The sequence below is a fragment of the Lynx canadensis genome, chromosome E3, assembly GCF_007474595.2.
Source record: "Lynx canadensis isolate LIC74 chromosome E3, mLynCan4.pri.v2, whole genome shotgun sequence".
NCBI classification, from domain to species: domain Eukaryota; kingdom Metazoa; phylum Chordata; class Mammalia; order Carnivora; family Felidae; genus Lynx; species Lynx canadensis.
Genome location: NC_044318.1, coordinates 9,048,017 through 9,069,321, shown reverse-complemented (window position 1 = coordinate 9,069,321; position 21,305 = coordinate 9,048,017). Strand labels below are relative to the sequence as shown.

Below are 21,305 nucleotides of genomic sequence, written 5' to 3'. Positions count from 1 at the left end.
AGGTCTTCCAACAACCCTACAGGTCCCATTGTGACTCCCCTTTCCAGAAGAGGAAACCGAGGCAGGAAAGGTGTAGGAAGGACAGGATCACAAAGGTGAGAAGTGGGCCTGAGAAGGGGTTCTCCAGCAGGAAGTCGGATTCCAGATCTCTCTTTCTGAACCCTTACGGGAAGGTTGGAGGAGAAAAGGGGGGCAGAGGGACCGGAGAGGCGAGGGAGTGGAAACCCGTCCGGGCGAGCGCGGCGGAGGGACTCCTGGCTGCCCGTAGCGGCGCGATTCTCCCTCTTTCCCCGAACTGCGCGGCAGACTCCGCCCCAAACTTGGCCCGAGTTGCGCCCGGGGGCGGCCGGGGGCCGGGGGCGGCCGGGGGCCGGGGGCGCTCCCCCGGCCGCAGCCTTTCCCTCCGGCGTCCCCCCACCCGCCTGCCGCCGGCCCTCCCACTCCGCTCTCCGGGCCCCTGACATCACGCCCCGGGAGGCGGGATCCGGGAAGGAGGGGACGCGGGGAGGAGGCTCCGCGCCACCGCGAGGGAGGAGGGAGGGCGCGCAGTCCCAGCCCAGAGCTTCAAAACAGCCCGGCGGCCTCGCCTCGCGCCCCAGCCCGTCCGTCGGTCCAGCCGCCTGCGCCCGGTGAGTGGGGCTCGCGCCCGGGAAGCGCGCGCGGGGCGCAGGGCCACGTCTGGGGGCCTCCGGGCAGCGTGCGCCCTGGGAGCCGGCCGCGCGCCCCTGCGCGCACGGGACCGAGGGAGTCCCGCCGTTGGTGGGGGGGCAGGGAGGGGCCGAGGCCCATCCGTACCGAACCCCCCCCCCGCCCCGGTCCTCCGCCAGGGGACCAGGGCGCGGACCTTCCCCGTGCGCCGAGTTCGCCCCGCACCCCGAATTCCACCTCCCCACCCCCGGACCGCTTCCTGCGCCTTTTGCGCCGAGGCGGGCGGGAAAAGTTCGGGGAGGAGTCAGGGCGGCTCCCCTCGCCCCCGCCGACTGCACTCCCGGGGCTCTCGGAGTCCGGCGCAGCAGTTTGTCGCGGGAAGGTCCCGGGCGCCTCGGCGCGCCGTCCCCCATCTTACCGAGCGGCGGGCCGGGCTGCGCCCAGGCCGGGTCAGTGGGTACCCCCTCGGCGGCGGCTCCGTTGCGCCCCCCAGCGACGAGGAGCAACTTCCTTGGAGGAGCCTGGAGGCACCGCTGGGAAGCCGCTTCTCCCTTCTCATTCTGGTTGGGGTGGGGGTCTTTGGGGGCCCCACCCATGGGTTCCAGAGAAAGGGGAGGCTGGAGCTCGAGTATAGAGGGACTATACACTCTCCAAATCCAGGGTCCTAAACACACCGCAAGGAGGCCCTGATTTGGGGCTCACATGGGGACATCATAAATGGAAGCCGGTTGAGGGTATCTGGACATGAGGGATACCCCGCAGAACAAAGCCCTCCTTCCAGGCCGCAGAAGCCACCCCTTATTTTTGGAACAAGGCGGACAGCCCGGTATCAGGTTTGGGGAAAGTCACCCTGCCTCCTTCCAGACTCCAAAGACGACGTGTGTGTGTGTGTGTGTGTGTGTGGGTGGGTGGGTGTGGAGTGGGATTGGCTCAGGGGTGATCTTGTAGTTTAGCGGTGTCTGTAATGGAGAGGCAAGCCTGACAGCCCCAATCTTGTATGATCCCACTGCCGAAAGGCACCTAGAAGGGGCAGATTCATAGGGCAGAAACAGAAAGTACAGGTTGCCAGGGACTGGGGTGAGGTGGGGGGTTATCGCTTAATGGGTAAGTTTTATGTTGGGGAGGGTGAAAACATTTGGGGTATAGACAGTGGTGATGATTGCATGACATTTGGGGTGTATTTAATGTCACTGAATTCTACAGTTACAAGTGCTTAAATGGTCGATTGTATGTATTTTTATCACCATTAAAAAAAAAAAAAAAAGTCTCCAGCCACCTCTGTACTTCCGTCTGAATTAGTGGAGTCTCAGAGGCTGCTGACCATTGCAAGCCACCTCTCTCAGAATTTGGCCTCGGTACAAGGAAGTAGAAGTGAGGCTGAGGAAGAGACAGGAGCCCGGGTCCCCCTAGGACTGCGGGAGGGACCGGGATGGGAACTGAAGCTAATGGAGTGTTTGCGGAACACCTGTGCAGCATTCAGTGCGCCCACGCTCTCCCCTTCTGGAAGCTTCACACAGCTGCGTCCATCCCTGCTCCCAGGTGGCAGGTGGGGAGAGCCAGGTGGGAGACGTTAAGTCAATTTCTCAAGAGCACTGAGCTAGTGAGTGCCCAGAGTCAGACTTTGAACCTCCCTCTCCCCAAGCCCTCCCCTTATCCACCTGGAAATGCCCCGGTGGGTTTCCTGGAATGGGGCGGGGAGGTGGGGGGGTGGGGAGACCCTTCTGGGAAAAACAGGGCCCAGATGCCCAGGGGGGCCTTGGCAGATGCCAGGCCCAGAGCCGAGGGAGGGGCATGGGGGTGGCAGGAAGATGCCTAACCTGTTTTCCCACTGAGGGATTTGGGACCCGCCCCCGCCAGGAATTGAGGAGTGGGAGTTGGAGAGCGGGCCACGTAGCCTGGAGCCTGCTGTGTCCCTCAAGTGGGGAAACTGAGACTCACCTGAAATCTGGGGACTGGTGTCTGGGGTGGAAGCCACGGAGGTGGCCAGCCTGGTGGGGAGGCTCGGGGGCTGCGGCTACACCGCCCACCCAGCAAAGTGACACCCTGTCTGGCAAACGGGGCTCCGTGGCATCTAACTGTAAATACAGGGCACGTCCATTCAGTCACCCCTCCCTGGCTTCACAAGGCGCTGTCTTCCTGCGATGGAAGCAAACGTTTCACCTAGATTTCCTTTCTCAGCCTCGCACGTACATTCCAGGCAGGAGCCGAAACCACGTGCGTGTGCGTTCAGACTCTCCATTTTACAGCCACAAGTGATTCATAGGTTGACTCAACTGGCCAAGTTTTCATCCCCTGGGGACTGTCCTGCCCCTCTGCGGCCTTCCTGTTTGATGGGGGCACAGCAGAGGCCAGCTCTCTGTCGCAGTAGACTCGGTCAGACGTGACCAGGAGGGGAAGTCTGTCGAGACAAAAATATAGAAGTGCTTTTGCAAGGCCAGATGGGACGGCCATTGGATTGCTGGCTGGTTGATGAGTCGTTTGGGAGGAAGAATCCAACCACCCTCCCTGGGGGGGCAGATGTGTGTGTGTGTGTGTGTGTGTGTGTGTGTGTGTGTGTGTGTCTGTGTTTTGTAACATGTGGCCACTGCCCAGCTCTGTGGACAAGTGGGGCTCTGACACAGAGCAGGGGTGGCGGCTGCCATGCCCCAAAGGTAGGGTGGGGTCCCAGGCACTGAAGCAGAGTCCTTGGAGAAGAGGCAGGTGAAGGTTGGTGCCGGGCTTCTAGGAGACAGAATCAGCCCTGGACGTCGGCTTAGGAGAGCAGGCACTTGGTAGTGGCAGCTGGAGTGGGGAAAGGAGGCACCTGGCACCTTAGATGGACCGGAGGCCTGACTCTTGGACTTGGCTTCAGCTTGTCTGGGGAAGAATAGGGGTTGGGGTGGGGGTGGGGGGAAGCAGAGGCTCCCCTTTCTCGCCCCAGGCATGATGGAGTTACCCAAGGCCCTGCAGGAGTTACCCAGAGTGCAGAGTGGAATCCTCCCCAGATGCATCTGGCTCTCGTTAGGGACAGGCCAAGGAGGGGGGGGGGGGGGGCTAAAAATATCAGAGGCAGAACTGCTACCCAGCGAGAGTGCTGGGCTAGTAACCGGATACCCAGGGTGGGGGCTGGTGGTGGTGCCTGTGACGCAGAGCTAGCGTAGCTCTGTTCCAGTCACTTGGGTTCTTCCAGGCAGCTGAGCCTTGGGCAAGGGCCTGGGAGGGGCGAGAGCTGTCTGCATTCAGGGCAGCCAGGGGCTAAGATAGGGAAATTTCAAGGGCGTGAGAACCTTAGAAAATCCCAGTTTGACAACTAGGGACACCCTGACTTGCCCCAGGTCACCCGGCAGGTTGTCAGCAGAATCAGGAGCAGATCTGGGTCTAAGGGTGCACTGCCCAGGAGCTCAGTGGCATCGGAGCCGTCATGGGGGTTCCAGGCCAGGTCCCCAGGATCAGGGTCCCTTACGGCATGTGCCATCCACCTGGGATGCTGAGTTTTCCGTGCTCATGTACTGATGGGAGAAAGGTAGACAAGACACTATGCCCAGGCAGTACGTCACTTCCCGCTGGGCCGTGGGTCACTCTCGGGCCCAGCCGTTGGGCTCTGGGGGATGTTCGCCCATCCTGGGGCAGGATGTAGGGAGGAGGGGGGGGCTGGAGGAGAACCAGCTATATGAGTCCCTCCCTCCTTCCCGTGTTAAGACACTGTTGGTTTTGTTCAAGAGGTATCTGTTGTGCCTAATGAGTAAGTTGTTAACGTGAATAACTGAATTCCTACGGCCCCCACTGTCCTTGGGAAGTGGAGCTGCTTTTGATCTAAAAGGGAAGTGAGGGCGTAGAGATTGCCCCAATTCCTGCCCTCTGTGGACAGGTTGGATGACCTCAGCTTCTAGAAGCTTCCTAGCATTCCTAGGTGGTGAGCTGGAGGAGGGGTCGCCGGGGGCGACATTTGGCATGGAGATTATCTTGAGGAATACGGGTGTAAAGGGTGTAAACTCCCTATCACCGTGTGGGATGTGGGGACGGAGAAGTTAAGTCCCTCACTCCCTCACTGCAGATCGCTTCCCCGTAGAGAAGTCACTTGGAACGTTTCTGGTTCTGACACTTCTGATCACAGATTTAGCTGGCACACGCCGTCAATAAATACGACTCAAAGTCGTCTCGTTCGTCTAGTTCTCATGAATGCTTCTCACAGTGTGTCGTGGCACGCGAGATACTTTTTGAAGTTCTGCAAGCTGAACGTGAACCAAGAAAGAGTAATCATGTCTTTTTGTCAGTTGGGGTTTCACATCAACGGCACCCAGACCGGTTCACAGATATACCGTTTGGTAGAGTGAAACTACGGTTGATGCTTTCAACTTTAACACGTTTTTTAAAAAATAATCGAAGGGCCGGCTGATCCAGAGCAGAAAGCTTAGCCCTGGAGTGACTGCCGTTTGGGAATTGGCATCACCGCGACCGGGATGGGTACGCAGTTCACACTTCGGACGACGCCACCGATCCTGGAGTATCTGTGAGCTCTCCGCCCCAGCTTCGCTTCCGCAGAAGGATCCGTGTGTTTGGCCTCAGACCTCGCAGCCACTCAGCTTCCCAGGGAGTCTCTCCCTTTAATGAGGGTCCTTGTGCTGCCCGGATGACCTCGGACGTTGCTCTGAGGATGGGAGGAGTTGTGTGTCGGTGTAGATAGGAGTGGCTTGCTTGAACCGAGGGAAGGGCGAGGGAGCGGCTGGCTGGCCCCCTTTCATCTTGCTGGGTACGATTTAGCAACTCTGTGCAGAGAGCTGCTACAGGCAGAGAGGGATTTCGCTGTCTTCCAAGGAGGCTGCAGCCTGGTCCAAGGATGCTTGTGCCGGGACCGGGACGGAGAGAGAGATGTGGTTTCGCGGAAGCCAGTGGTTGTGGTGGGCAAAGGGTTTCCTTAAGCCTCGTGGGACCGGAGATGGGCTCAGCAGAGTCCCTAGGATTTCCCCAAGCAGCGATGGTCCTGGGTGTGCGGGCGGGAGCAGAGAAGGACGGCGGACAATGCTGGCGGGATCCCACTCGAGGAGCAGTGTGCAGGTCGCCTGCCGTTCAGGGAGGGCAGCAGGGGGCACGGAGCGGGACGGGGAGAGAGGGGCCGGGTGGAGGGGCTTTCCTCCAGATCCCCAAGAACCTGGCTAGGGAGGCGGGCATGATGATGTTCACACAGCCTTGTTTCAGTGGAAAAGGCAGAGAGAGAGAGAGAGAGAGGAGAGAGAGGGGGGAAAAGAGGAAGTAACCTAGAAGCAACCTAAATATCCATCGGTCGTTAACAGGACAGTTTACAGAGGTTAAAAGGAACGAGATTCATCTGTGTGTCCCTGTGGAGAAAGATCCGTAAGGCATTGTTATAGCAAAGCGATCGGTGGGGAAATACTCTTTTTGTATGAAAACCAACAAGGACTAGCGGCGTTTCCTGTGGCCTCGTATGTATCGTGTGGACATAAGGAAGAGTGTCTGGAAGGACACATCAAAATAGGTCTGGTGGCTGCCTCTGGAGAGAGGGGAGGGAAAGGAACAGGAATGGAAGGAATGGACACAGGAACCCCAGCCTCGTCTGTACCAGAGAGCATGTATTCACGCGCTTCCTCTGTACCTGAAGTTCCGTAAGTTCCGGTAACCCCGGGGCCAGGGTAATGGGGGGCCATCCAGCCCCTGGGGAGCGTTCCCTTCGGAACATCCCACATGGACGCCTCGTGGGTGTAAGGGGTTTCCTGTCTGGGTGCTGTTAACAGAATGGGGCGACAGTGAATATAGTGGCCCCAGTAGGGCCATTATGAGAACCCCCGAAGGGTATCCAGGAGGCCTTGGGGAATGGGAGCTTTGAAGAGAATTCAGAGACACGTAAGAAGCCGCGGCTGGAGCCGTGTTTTAGGTTGGTTATCTGAGGGGAGTAGAAAATGGCTTGCATTCTGGCGCCGTTGTCCGTGGCAATAATAATAATTACCATTGCTGTTGTTCTAGCATTTGTAAGGTGCAGAGCAGTTTCCTGGGCCACGGGCTTTGTATCCTTTATCTGATTTAAAATGAACACCGGGGCGCCTGGGTGGCTCAGGGGCGCCTGGGTGGCTCAGTTGGTTGAGCGTCCGACTTCGGCTCAGGTCACTATCTCACGGTTCGTGAGTTCGAGCCCCACGTCGGGCTCTGGGCTGATGGCTCAGAGCCTGGAGCCTGCTTCCGATTCTGTGTCTCCCTCTCTCTCTCTGCCCTTCCCCCGTTCATGCTCTGTCTCTCTCTGTCCCAAAAATAAATAAACATTAAAAAAAAAAAAATTAAAATGAACACCAACCCAGGATGCCTGGCTGGCTCCCTCGGTGGAGCCTGCAACTCTTGATCTCAGGGCTGTGGGTTCGCGTCCCACGTTGGGTGTAGAGATTGCTTAAAAACAGAATCTTAGGGGGGCGCCTGGGTGGCGCAGTCGGTTAAGCGTCCGACTTCAGCCAGGTCACGATCTCGCGGTCCGTGAGTTCGAGCCCCGCATCAGGCTCTGTGCTGACAGCTCAGAGCCTGGAGCCTGTTTCCGATTCTGTGTCTCCCTCTCTCTCTGCCCCTCCCCCATTCAGGCTCTGTCTCTCTCTGTCCCAAAAATAAATAAACGTTGAAAAAAAAAAAAAAATTAAAAACAGAATCTTAGGGGCACCTGGGTGGCTCGGTCATTTGAGCATCTGACTTCGGCTCGGGTCATGATCTCTCGGTCCGTGACTTTGAGTCCCGCATTGGGCTCCCTGCTGTCAGCACAGAACCCGCTTCGGATCCTCTATCCCCCTCTCTCTTCTGCCCCTCCCCCGCTTATACACACGCGCGCTCGCTCTCTCTCTCTCTCTCTCTCTCTCTCTCTCTCTCAAAAATGAGTAAACAGTAAATAAATAAATAAACAGTAAAGTAAACAGTAATAAATATTAAAAACACCAAACAACCGCCCCGTGAGGGTAGGGACTGTTATAATCCCCGTTAGTAGATGGAAAAGTGGAGTCTTAACATTTTTGCTTAAAACCACCCAGTGGCTGTGTTTTGGATTTGAATCCGGGTCTTGTGGACCCCACAGACCCTGCTGCATTTGATGTATCCCGCCATGTCCGTCTTTGTGAAAACAGACATCGGCGTCCTCCTCTTGGAATAATCCCGGCCCGTCGAGCCGGGAAGGTTCCTTTGTTAGCACATGTTTTGGTGGGTGTCCCGGAGGCTGGCATCCTTCCTCCGAAGCCGGCCATCTGGGCAGGCCTGGGCCCCCCCCCCACCCGGCCGTGAGCTTGCTGCCCCCCCCCAGCCTGTCTCACGGAGGACGGACCCGCCCCTCCCCCAGGCCGTCTTGATTCTGTTTCAGGTGTGTGTGGAATGGCATTCTGGGAATCCCGCTTTGGCCGGGAACCTGGAGTCTAAAGCTATCCATTCTTTTTGCTGGTCTTTGCCGAAGGCCAGGGCTGGTGGATGCGGGGACCCATCTGGTGAGGTCACGGGGGTGCCTCCGGCATCCAGCACCCAGCTCAGCGTGCGGTAGCAGGTGCTCGGGGACCCTCTGTCCTGTGAAGTGCTGAGAGAGGGAGTCACCCTGGAGTCTTGGGGCTCCATGCTTCCCAGCCCGCCCCAGAGGAGGATCCCAGGGGTGGGTGAGGAGCCAGCCGGAGGCTGCAGGGGGTGAGAAGGGAGGGGAGAGACTTGGGGGTGGGGTGGGAGAGATAACTGGGGCCGGGACAGCTAGCCGTTCCCTGTCCCTCCCGTGGCGGGCTCTGCCTAGAGCCGCATCAGGCCCCGGATGGCACGGTCAGCGTCCATTTGTGTCAGAGTGACACGGGGTCACATTCTTCTAGGGCAGAGCCCGAAAGAGGCTTCATTGCCGCCACGCCCAGAGTGCGGTCTGCACACCCACGGGCGTTAGGAGGCAGTTTCTATAGCATACGGGCAAACGTTAGAAACTGTGATGTGCTCATATTTATTTAAAATTTGCGTTACTAAAATGTCCATCGCTTGGCCTGGGACACGGCTTTTCCTTTGATGGAGTGATACACGCTTAAAAACGAATCGACTCAAGCTCATGTGTTTTAAAGATGGTTATGGATCACGTGTGGCCCCGGGGGGGATACAGAGACAGGGCAGAAATGATAATAGTGTTGTCTCTGTCACTGTTTCCCTTCACTCCGTGATATGCCCACCCCATCCCCCGCCCGCCCCCAGATGCCGCGAGTGTTGGCTGCTAACACAAGCTCCCCCTTTTCTGGGCAATTTTGAGGACCCCCTCACCCCTCTGGAGACAGCCGGGAAGTCGTGGTCCTGTCCCCTGGGTCTATGGACCACACCCCGGGGCACCTGCCCAGCTGTGTCCACGAGCCTGGCTGAGGTCCCACCGCCGTCTCCCAGGTGGGGCCCTGGGGCTCTCCCAACGGTTTTCCAGGCTAGAGCTGATGAGCCTCGGAATATTCCTCTCCCTGCACCCAGAGGCTGGGTGGGCCTTCCCAAGCGGAAGGAGGACGCTGATCGTCTGGAGGCCCTCTTCTTGGAGATGCTTCCAGTCTCCACTCACCCTCCCTTCCGCCTCAGGGCCTGCACAGGGCTCTGGAGTGGCCCCGTGCCGTCAGGGGTGGTGGGTTACTGGCCCCCAGCGAGCTCAGCCATGTCTGCACACTGGCCTGTTCTGGACAGTCCGTGCAAATGGGATCGTGCGTCGCGTGGCCTTTTGCGTCTGGCTTCTTTTCCCTCACAGCACGTCTTCGTGGTTCTTCCCTGTTGCGGCACGTGTTAGTGCTTTCTCCCTTTTCAGGGCCGAATAATATTCCGTCATATGGGTGTCACCGCTTGTGTTCATCTGTTCACGAGTTGCTGGACACAGGGGCTGCCTCCACCTCTTGGCCGTGGTGAGTAACACTGCGGTGGACATTCAGGTACCTACTTGGACCCGTGTTCCCGTGTCTGTTGGGTGTATCCCCCGGCGTGGAGTTGCTGGCTCGGATGGTAACCGTGTTTAATTACTCGAAGAGCCGCCAGCCTGTTTTCCAAAGTGGCTGTACCTTCTTATGTTCCCACCAGCAGGGTTCGAAGGCTCCAGGTTCTCTGCTTCCCCAGGTTTTAATCCAACCCCCAGTCCTGTCCTTGTTTCTGGCTCCTTGGAGGCCTCTGCTCATGAGGTCCCTACGGGTCTCGAGCAGGTTCCTGGGGGCTGGGGCCTCTGGGTCTGAGGGAGGACCCACCAAAGGTTCTGGGACCCGCTGACCCAAGTGAGTGGGCGGTGGGGGGGTCTGGAAGGAAGAGGGGTGTGCATGCTGTGTGGGCACCTGCCGAGGGTAGAGTTGGAATCAGTGCAAGGTGCTGTTTTCTGCACGACGCTGCAGTGACTTTCGAAGGCGCTGGACACGTTAAATGGCGCGAAATCACTCTGTGAGAGGTGGTTCCCTTTTTGATCCTCTTTCAACAATCCTGATTCCATCGAGGGAAAAATCTTAGTTGGCGCTGACACGTTTCATGCCTTTCCAACTTCCCTTTCCTTCTTCAGACGGTGCGTGTCTTCGGTGTAGCCCTCGGACAGACAACAGCCAGAACTCGGGGACTTTGGCGGGGGTGGGGGGGCGTTTGTTTTCACAATCAATCTCTATTTGTAGCAAGTGATGCTGATTTTCCACTGCCAGGGAGCCAGAAGATTTCTTTTAAAAATACGTGTATTTCTATTAGCGAGTGGGTTTATTTAAAGACCAGGATGAAGTCGATTCCCAGAGTGGCACTCGAGAAGGTGATGGCAATGGAAGTTGGGAAAACCTTGTTCTGGAATGTAGGGCCCGATAATCACTGGTCTTGAGTGTTTCACAGAGGGAATCTCTTCCTGTCGTTTGTCCCCATCCCCCCCCCCCCCGCCCAGTTAAGGGGCGTGACTTGCCAACTCTCAAGTTAGCGAATCTGTATGGGCTGGGAACCCCAATGGAGAGATGCTGGGTTAGAGTTCTCCAAGAAGCAGAACCAACAGGATGTGTATATATAGAGAGAGATTTATTTTAAGGAATTGGCTTACATAGTTATGGAGGCTGGTGGGTCCAAAGTCTGCAGGGTGGGCTGGCAGGCTGGAGACCCAGGGAGAGGAGATGCTGTAGTTCAAGTCCGAAGGCCGTCTACTGGCTGAATTTCTTCTTGCTTGGAGAAGGTCAGCCTTGTTCCAGTCATGCCTTCGCCTGATTGGATGAGGCCCACCCGCATTAGAGAGGATAATCTGCTCTTCTCGAAGCCCACCAATGTAAATGTTAATCACACCCCAAAACACCCTCACAGAAATACGGTGGCTCAACCAAGTTGACACAGCTAAGGATCACAGCTGCTTTAGGGGAGGCAAGGCACATAGCATTATATAAAACAGAATCCCTTTTAAATCATTCCCTTCCAGCCTTCCAAGGAGAAAGTCTCAGTTTTGTGCCAATATGCCTTCAAACTTCCCAAACACTTGTGACATCCTGTTTCAGCAAGGAGACAGCAAGTTGGCTTGGGACCTGGCTTTCAGCGGCCCCGGTTTCTAGCTGGCATCTAGTAACGTTGTTTTGTTTCCATTGTATTTCTTTTTCCCAACACCCTTGGTTAATGGCAGGCAACGCCGACTTTCCATTTGAGTCCTGGTACAAGGCTTCCTTTTATAAAGATGTAAGTTTAGAGGCGCCTGAGTGGCTCAGTCGGCGGAGCGGCCGACTTCGGCTCAGGTCACGATCTCACAGTTCGTGGGTTCGAGCCCCGCATCGGGCTCTGGGCTGACAGCTCGGAGCCTGGAGCCCGCTTCAGATTCTGTGTCTCCCTCTGCCCTCCGCTACCTGCACTCTGTCTCTCGCGTTGTCTCAGAAATAAATACACATTAAAACAATTTTTTTTGTAAAGATGTAAGCTTAGAAAGTGAGGAACTCACTAGTACCAAGGGAATGACGGGACCCACCTGAAATTCCGAAGGTGGTACCCAGGGGAAAGTGACGTAAGCATAGTGGGGCCGGTGCCCGAAACAGCCCCTCATGCTCCACGTTCCCTGAGCTGCCCATTGCCATTTTTGACTTCTTTCCCCCCCAGGAGACCGTGCGAGTGGTTGATTTCCATGTGGAGGGTCCCACCGGAGAGTGGTGGCAGTGGACAGGACGAGAGCACCCGGGCTCTGTGGGAAGGGCTGGCCTGGGGGCGGTGGTTCTGAGAAGCTCCTTGACCATGATAATGGTCGTGGTTGCTGGCTTGCGTCCCAGCCGCTGCTCTAAGCACTCGTGCTGTAGTATCTCCTAGAAGTCCTAGAAGGTAGGTGTGCCATCGTCATCCCCGTTTTACCAGTGGGGAAACTGAGGCACAGAGGGGTTACACTGCTAGGCTCCAGTCCAGTCAGTCTGGCGCTGTTTTCTTGCATATTTTCCCCCCGTTACCTCCTGTTCGTCTTCTCCCCTCCGTCCACCTCCCCGTGTTAACTCCCTTGGAGGTGCGGGCCCGGCTTTCCTGGTCTGGGGGCTCCTCGGCCAGGCTACGTTGTAGGAAGTGATTCCTGGTCCCTGACTTGGCGGCACAATGCGTATACAGAAATGCCAGCTCTTGTCACTTAGGAAAGGTGACGGGCTGTTAACGTGAATGCCTCCGATCTCCCGGGGATTTCTTGAAAGTCACTAGTACAGAGTGTTCTGTGAAGGCAAAAACGTCCCCAGCCTAATGGCTGTGAGGATGGGGTGACGCCCCGAATCTGATGCCGGCTTCGGCCCCGGCTGCCTAATCCGGTTCCACCTCCCTGCCACGCTGACATGCTTCATGCCTGCAGGGGCACCAGCAGCCCTCTCTGGGCTGGGGTGTGGGTCTGCTGGGTGGCATAATGCCAAGGAGCTCCTTGGATGCCAGCAGCCGGCGGTGAGATCTTTAATTGAGGGGCTCAGGCAGCAGTCATGGGCAGGATGACAGTTACTAGGTCTTCTGCGAAAGCTGCCCGAGCCAGCCAACGTTCAGCAAATAATTGCCGCGCAACCTTGAGCTCTGGGGATATGATGAGCGAGACATTGTCTCTGCCCCTTGAGGACCGAATCTGATAAAGCAGTGTTTCCACTGTAGCAGTTAGCTTCTGCTGTGTAACAAACCACTCTGAAACGTAGTGGCATAAAACGGAAACTGTTCACGGGGAAACCTCGCTTCACGAGCGCAGATCGTTGCGGAAACGTGCTTGTCGTCCAAAGCGCTCGCGTACCAAGGCGTATTTCGGGAACGTTGGCTCGTTTATCAAGTTGAAATTTATTAGAAACGTTTGCTTGTCTTGCGGAACACTCGCCGAACACATGCCTCACAATCCAAGGTTGTACCGGGTTTAGTTCGTGATTCTGCAGGTGGGTGGCGTGGGCTGGGCTCGGCTGGGCTGGGCGCTCTCTTGGGTCTGTGGTCAGCTGGTGGGTCAGCTGGGGGCTGGCTGGTTGAGCGTGGTCTTTGCTGGAAAGGCTGATCTCTGCCCCGTGCAGTCTCCTGCCCTCCAGCTTGTTCATGTGGTAGCTGAGCAGAGAGAGAGAGAGGAAGTGCGTGAGGTCTCGGGAGGCCCCCGCTCCGCACTGGCACTGCGTCCCTTCCGCTGCCTTTTCTTGATAGAAGAAATCACAGGGGGCAGCCAGGGTTCAGTGGGTGGGGAATAGATTCCACCTCTTAAAGGGAGGAGACGAGTTGCAAAGATTTTGTTAAAAATCGTGTGTGCTTCTGAACATGAGGGATGTTGGTCTGCCTTTTTATATTCTTGTGATGTCTTGCCTGGTTTGGAATCGGGGTAATTCAGGCCTCCAAGGATGAGTGTGTGTGTGTGTGTGGGGGGGGGGTGTCGGAGGTGGGGGGGGCAGGTTCCCTCTTCTTTGGTTTCATTTGGTTGGTGTTATCCTTTCTTGAGTGTTTGGCAGAATTCACGAGGGAAGCCATCTAGGCCCGGAGTTTTATCTTTGGGAAGGGGCTCTAGGCCCTTGATAAATATTTCTTCTTCCTTCTGTTAGCAAACCTGAAAAGAAAAGTCTAGGTCCGTTTCTTTTTCTTAGCTGTTCAGCTCCTTGAACTCTGTCTCGTTCAGTCATTCCCTCCGTACCTATTTACTGAGCACCATCGACAAAGCAGGCACTGTTCTAAGTGCTGGGAGGGCCCTCTGCACCACACAGAGGGTCCCTGACGCCGTCACGGAGGAGAGCGAGAACACCCAGGTAAACAGGTGCATTGTGGCATCAGGCCGCGGCAGGTGCCGTGGGAGAAAGATAAAGAAGGGCTGTAATGTACGTCACTAAGATTGTCCTCAGCAAGTTTGCCTGTCTTTTTTTTAACGTCTATTTTATTTTTGAGAGAGAGCAAGAACGTGAGCAGGGAAGGGGCAGAGAGAGAGGGAGACAGAGAATCCGAAGCAGGCTCCAGGCTCTGAGCCATCAGCACAGAGCCCGACGCGGGGATCGAACCCATGAACCGCGAGGTCATGACCTGAGCTGCAGTCAGACGCTTAACTGACTGAGCCACCCAGGCACCCGGACGCCTTCTTTTCTAAGGTTCTCCTCTCTCAGCCTGTTTCTGGGTCCCACCATCCGCTCTTGGTTTTCTCCCCACCCTGGTGCTCACCACCCCCTCCTCCTCCGCCCCTCTCCTGGCCCAGTGCTTTCTCCACTTGTGCCCACCCGCCACACCCGGCGGGTTCTGCTAGGTGCTCCTGTTCTCTCCTGAGTGAAGGTCCCACCCGTATTCCCACCCCCCGGCCACGTGTTCACATCATTCCCAGACTTGGCTGAACGTGCTGGGCCGTTGCCCTCGCCCTACAAACGTGCTCCTCCCGCTCTGACCCGCACGCATCAGCATTTTCAAGCTGGGGGCCCCCAACCCCTCAGCCGGTGCCAGGCCTGGTGACTCTGCTTCTGAGAAGTTCTCGCCGGTGCCTCCAGCCTCATCTGGTGCTCACTGGCCTGTTGCTGCCTCGGTCCCAGACCCTTGTTCCCCACCAGGATCTACCCCAAAGGTGTCAGCCCTTGGCCTGCTTCTAACCCACCCTCTGACTTCCAGAGGCAGATCTTGGTACTTTCCTCCTTAAGGGGTGCCTGGGTGGCTCAGTCCCTTAAGGCGTCCGACTTGGACTCAGGTCATGATCTCGCGGTTCGCAAGTTCGAGCCCTGCATCGGGCTCTGTGCTGACAGCTCGGAGCCTGGAGCCTGCTTCGGATTCTGTGTCTCCCTCTCTCTGCCCCTCCCCTGCTCATGCTCTGTCTCTGTCTCTCTTTCTCAAAATAAACATTAAAAAAAAAGTAAAAAAAAAAAAACCAAACAGTCTCCTCACTTCCTGCCTTACTCATTTGTGTATCACCAGGGCCCCGGTTTATGGGGGCGCTCAGTAAATGCTCATTTACCTCAGGAGCAGGGGACGCCTGGGTGGCTCAGTCAGTTAAGTGTTGGAGTTCGAGTCCCGTGTCGGGCTCTGTCCTGAGAGCTCAGAGCCTGGAGCCTGTTTCAGATTCTGTGTCTCCCTATCTCTCTGCCCCTTCCCCTTCTTTTGCTCTCTCTCTGGAAAATAAATAAAGATTAAAACGATTATTTTAAAAAACAAGTAAATAAAAGCAGTGAGCAGTAGGCTAGACTCTGAGCCTGCTTCTGCCACCTGCTAATTTGATGGTATGAACAAATCCTCTCATTTTGACTTCTAGCCAGCAAAGGGGATCCTAGCCCTTGCCCATCCGTGTGACGGGGCTGTCACCTCCCTGACAAAAGGAAAAGGAAATTCAGATTTAGGGTGGGCAACGTTGTAGTTTCTCTAGTGCTGGGTTGCTGGGTTTCAGTCCCAGACCCAGCCTTTACTGGCTGTGTGACCCTGGGGACGTCGCTTCACTTCTCTGAGCCTTTCCTTCGCCTCTAAAAGGAGGCTAATTGTAGCACCTACGTCATGGTGTTTTGTGACGAATGAGTGAGAGCCCAGAACAGGTGCCTAGCACAACGGTAGCCACCGAATGTCGCCTGCCACCATTGTTGACGTCCGGACTGATAGACTCAGGCCTGCGCAGGCAGGATCGTCCTCGGCGGCTTCCGCCCTGGAGCACCGCCGAATCCCCGTTCCCGTGTGTGGCCTGTGTCTGCCCAAGCCCAGTGCTGGCTCCGTGCCCGGAAGCCCCAGCCAGCGGTGAGAGCGAAGCCGGGGCCGCCCAGGGCAAAGGGGCTTCTGCCAGCGTCAGGGCATCTCGGACGCCTGGTGTTCCAGTGTGGCTGGTGTCCAGATACCAGGGCGGGAGGCCGAGCTGACCTCTGCCTTCCTGCAAACGGAGCCAAAGCCCACCGTCCCCTCCGATGCCGCGGGTGCTGGGGAGGGGCCTGGTCTCCAGCCAGCCTGCCCGCCAGCTCCGGCGCGGGCCTCGGAGCCCCTTGACGGCACAGCGTCCCCCGGGGTTTCAGTGCCCATAGCGTCCTGGTGCCCGTCCAGTCCGTCTGTGGTTGGAGCGCTTCGGGGCCGAGGGAACCCCCCCCTTCCCCCCCCCCCCCCCCCCCCCCCCCCCCCCCCCGCCCCGGACCTCCGAGACGCCAAGCAGCCCAGGTCTGTTTTGAAAAGCTCCACACCTCAGGGCTGACCTCCTGCTCACAGTTCCTGGAACGGCGCCAACTCAGGCTGAGAACGGGCCTTGGTTTAAATTGTAGGAAGGACTCCGGGGGTGGGCTGAGTGGTCGTCTCAGCAGCGCGCCCTGTCCCCGCGGGAAGCTGGCAGGCTCTCTCTCTTGCTCCTCAGCACGTAAGGGAGCACATGCCAAAGCCGCTTCCTTTTAGGGGCCGCGGGGGTGGGGGGTGGGGGTGTCTCTCTAGGAAGGGGAGGAGAGGAGGGACCTTAACCTTCTTTTCACCTGTAAGGCCTTATGGTGATGTCCCAGCATCAGCGGCAAGCCAAATGGTGCTTCTGGCAGAGGGAGGGCCGGTGAGTCACCAGCAGGACTTTGTCCCCACCCAGGGCTAGACGTGCAGTGCGTGAACACACACACACACACACACACACACTTCAAGCAAACATCCGACCAAGGCAAAAGCTCCAGTGAGGAGCTACCAGTCCTCGGTGTGTCCTGTTTGTTGTCTGAGGTCTGGCTGGGCATTTCTGGGAGCGCCGTCCCTCATCCCGTCGGCCATCAGAACTTAAAACTCCCTGAGCCGCCAATCCTCCTTCGTGTGCCCGGAATCTCCATAGCCCGCCCCCTCCCCCACACTGGCTCTGGTTCTGACGCCCGGAGGATGCTGGCGCCCCCGAAAGCCATTTGCTGCTCTTCCTACCCCGGTTACTGATTCTTTCTCTTGCAAATAATTCTTTTGACTCTGCAGTTCTAATACCTTGGGTTGTCTGTTATTTTATGTGATTATTTTGGTGGGTATTTTATAGCACGGAGAGCATTTAGGCCGTCAGTCTGGAGATACTTTCGCGTGGTTCCTACTGTGCACCAAAATCAAGGCTGTAGAGTGTCTGTGGGACCCACCTGAGTTTCTGGGTGGAAAGGGGGTGCGTTGGGATACATTTTGAAAACAGGACTGAGTCCGTGTAGTGTCTGGGTGAGTGTTTTTAGTGATCAACAAGAAGCCTTATCCAAAATCCAGACCAGCCTCCAAGTAGATCAATAAAGACAGCGTTCGATTCAGTGGGGCCAGTGAGTGAGCCAATAGGATCAAAAATGCCAGAAACACTTTTTTTTTTTTTTATGTTTATTTTTGGGAGAGAGAGAGACAGAGCATGAGTGGGGAAGGGGCAGAGAGAGACGGACACCTAGAATCCAAAGCAGGCTCCAGGCTCCAAGCTGTCGCCACAGAGCCCCACACAGGGCTGGAACTGAGGAATGGCGAGATCATGACCTGAGCCGAAGTCGGATGCTTAACCAACTGAGCCATCCAGGCGCCCCTAAAGTGTATTTCTGTTTTTTTTTTTTAAGTTTTATTTATTTATTTTGAGAGAGAGAGGGCAAGCACACAGGGGAGGAGCAGAGAGACAGGGAGAGAGAATCCCAAGCAGGCTCCACACTGTCAGTGCTGAGCCCAAGGTGGGGCTCGATCCCATGACCTTGGGTTTGTGACCTGAGCTGAAATCAAGAGTCAGACGCTGAACTGACTGAGCCACCCAGGTGCCCCTAGAACGTATTTCTTAATCAGACCCTCTCTCATAAGCCCCGTCCTATCCCAGCCGTAGCTAATGGGCCTGTGCAGAGACATGCTGCCTCCCCAGATCCCTCCCGCCTGCTGCAAATATTGAAGGAAGTCCCACCAAAGGTCAAGGATGCAGGGATGGCTTGACGCTTCCTGAGCCCTGTCACCTGATGTTAACTAGGCTGCCGTGTGATTTCCATTAGGCCCTAACCACGTGAACGGGGAGGAGGGCAGCAGAAAATGTCCTGGAGCCCAAGGTGGAAAATAGGGGGTTGGAGTCCCAGCTCTGCCCAACTTTGGCAAATCACAGGCAGCCTTTGTGAGCCTCAGTCTTTCATCTGTAAAGTGGGGATAATGATACCTTGCCCTGCCGGCTTCACAGGGCTGACATGAAGGTCCGACACGAGACACGCCGTGTAAACTGCAGCTCGACCTTTAATCATGAAGAATCACGTGGGTGACCCCTCGGCGCACCCTCTCCCCGGGGACCTGCTGGACCTCCTCCCTGTCTTGGGGGCACGCGTGCATTCCTGTGCGCTGTCGCGGTCAGGGGCAAGTTCGCTAGTCCTCCCTGAAGAATGGCCGTCTTTCTTGTCATGTGGCAACAGCAGCTGGCAGAGGGCAGAGGAGGCCGGGGCTGGGAGAGAGGGCCTGGCTGGGTCGAATACCCCACGAGGGACGTCTCACCACGGGCTCGTAACTGTAACAGTGTTCTGCAACAGAAGACTCGGAATGGTAAACATTGGCGAGAACTAAAGACAACAGACAGAGCCCCCCGAGGGGTGGAAGAGGCAACTAGTAACGCCAAGGAAAAGAAGGGTTCTTCAAGGGGAAAAAAAATGCAATCAAAGCACACTGTTTGTCTCTGTAGTTGACAACAGCTACGTGGTCAAAAGGTCAAGGTCGATGATTGGCGTATGGCAAGACTGTATGGAGACAGAGAGAGTGGGCAGGTGGGGGGCGACGGTGGTAAAGAGACTCTCCCCTGGGCAGGAAGCCGATGTTTACAGTAGATCAATCAGGCGGGGAGGCTCCTGGCTTGACTCCGTCCGTGGAGCCCGAGACTCTTATCTCGGGGCCGGTGAGTTCAAGCCCCCAGGTTGGGTGCAGAGATTACTTAAAAACTAAAATCTTTAAAAAATCCCAAAAAAACAAATACAGTAGGTGAATCAGGAAATAGAAGTGCATATGGAAACATGGAACCCTGGGGAAAAACACAGCTGAAGGGGTTAAAAGTGATTGCTTCCGGAGACCGGGAGCAGGGCAGGGCAGAGGCTGTGGTTTTTCATCACACGCCTTTGATCCTATTATCTTTTGTGTTTTTTTTCCTCCTTGTCATCACCTGTATTATATAGATCAAAACATATTTTTTGAGAAGTTCTGCAAGTGCTAAGACTTTGATTTCTAGACTGGGACTTGAAAAGCTCACCCGTACAGCCTCCCACCTTTCGGAGCGTCCCGATCAGTGGCTGGAGAATCCGCCAAAAGGAAGTACGCCGTGGCCTGCCCTCCTGCCTGGTGAAAGCCATGCTGGCACGTGGCAGAGGCTACTGGAAAATGTTTGTGGACATGGAAACCTGTCCCCCGTCCTCCGAGGGGTCTCCCACTGAGCTCACAAGGGCACCTGGAGTGGGGGCCAGGACACCCTCCAGACCTGACCTTGCTCCTGCTTCCCTGTGGGATCGGAGCAAGCCATGGCCTCCGTTCCTGGTCTCAGTTCCTGACTCTGGGCAATCAGGGCTTTGAGTTTTCTGAGAACATTCACAGTTACACATTTTTAGAACTACAAACGATAGCAGATAGCTTTCCGTGCACTGGGCACAGCCATGAACAGATAGATAATAGATAGATAGATAGATAATAAACAAGTGAACAAAATGAGGTACGCTGAGGCCGTGAAAGTCCTCGGAAGAAAATGAATGGGAGGACAGGATAGACAGTACCAGAGGGGGCATAGGTGCTCATCGGGTGATCTGGGAGCTTCTCTGAGGATGGGCTGTGGGAATTGAGACCTAGACAATGCGAGGGAGAGCCAGCTGAGGGTGGAAAGGAGGGTGTCCTCCAGGGAACTCTCCTCCAGAAAAATGAGACCAGGCCAGCCCGCTAGAGCACTGAAGGCCGCAAGAATAGGGAAAGCAAGAGGCATCGGCATTCAGTAGGGCATTTTTTGGAGGGAAAATAAATCTCTTTGAATGGCAAGGATAAATTCAGTGCCACCTTGGGTTTGGTGGGCTGGCCTTCATGCAGCCCCCAGCCCCGGGGGGGTTTGTCTGTCCTTCAGTATCTCCAGAGAGGGTGCACGGAGACCCCGTGCTGGGGTGAAAGATGGGTGTGTGTCACGAGGAGAGCACCGCTGGGAAGGGAGGGCCCAGGGGATGCCAGAGGCTGGTCTGTGCTGGCCAGAATTACACTCCCCGGGGAACTAAGGGTGGTAATAAGTCAAAGACGTGGCATCGAGGCTTCTGCGCCCACACGGGACTCTGCACAGCTGTGGGTCCAGTAGGTCAACTTTGAAGATGGAGTATGGCACAGCACTAAGTGTCCAGTATGGTCAACTGAGCAAAAAAAAATTAACAGTAAAATCCACTACCTGCACGTACCCTTTGACGCAGCACCCCCACTTCTAGGACTCCGCGGAGAGCAGCCTAAGGGGGCGCCCGGCTGGCTCAGTTGGTGGAGACTGCACCCCTGCATCTCAGGGTTGTGTGAGCCCCACACCGGGTATAGAGATCGCTTAAAAATAAAATATTAAAAAGAAAGGGAAATAAGTGTAAGGATATCTCTGGGCAGTCCGGCGTGAAATAGCAGGACGTCCGGAAAGGACCTGAATGGCCATCAGCAAGGAACCAGTTGAGCAGACTGGCTGCAGCCACACAGCCCAACACCAGGCGGCCATGCCAACGACGAGGTGGAATCCTGTGCGCCCAAAGAGAATGATTAGTGGTGGGGAAACTAGGCTGGAGAATGGCTCCCGACTCCACACCCGCTCCCCCCTTCGGTGAAGGGAAAGTGGGGCTCGAGGGGAGCAGACACTACCCGCTCCCCTGGGTAGGGAGGAGGGTGTGCGGAAGAGCAAAGCACCGCGCAGCGCGCCCTAGCTCCACCAATCCGGAAGGTGGGCGCTGGATGCCCCCTCCAATCAGGAGCGGAGGAGCGGGTGAGGGGCGGAGCAGGAGGCCGGAAGTGTCACCCACGTGCAACTCCCTCCACACGGAAACCGGAAAAGTGTGGAATAAGTGTTCCCACATAACTATTTCTGGAAGGACACAGAGGAAAATGGGAAGAGGGGTTCCCTGAAGGAGAGGAAGTAGGAGCCTGGCCTCAGAGATAGTGGTAAAGGGACCCTTGACGTAAAGGTGCAGGAGTGAAGGGCCCTTCTTTAAAGGTTCCTGGGATCTCTCCTACTTATGAATGGTTTCTTCCAAAGCCTGTGGTGAGGTCACTTGCCGTGTGTCAGGTCCACAAGTTCTTTTTGTCCCATTTTGCTTTTATGGGAGATCCAGGCGTCATCGTGGGGGAGCACTAAGTAGGTTGCATTTACTTCTCTATTCCCTAATTTTCCTGGACACCTAACAGTTCAAACCAATCTGTAGCCA

At 56.2% G+C, this 21,305-nt stretch overlaps 1 protein-coding gene across 2 annotated transcripts in view; it reads left to right on the top strand.

The window, feature by feature from the left end:
• Positions 1-534: 534 nt before the first annotated feature.
• The window catches only part of EMP2 (epithelial membrane protein 2), a 32,693-nt gene continuing 11,922 nt past the window's right edge, over positions 535-21,305 (top strand). The window contains exon 1 of one of the 2 annotated variants that reach the window (XM_030301290.1): positions 535-629. The gene's annotated coding sequence lies outside the window, so the exon portion shown is untranslated. Of the gene's footprint in view, positions 630-9,471; positions 9,519-21,305 lie in introns of those variants that run through there. The other variant, XM_030301291.1, reaches the window with a different exon arrangement.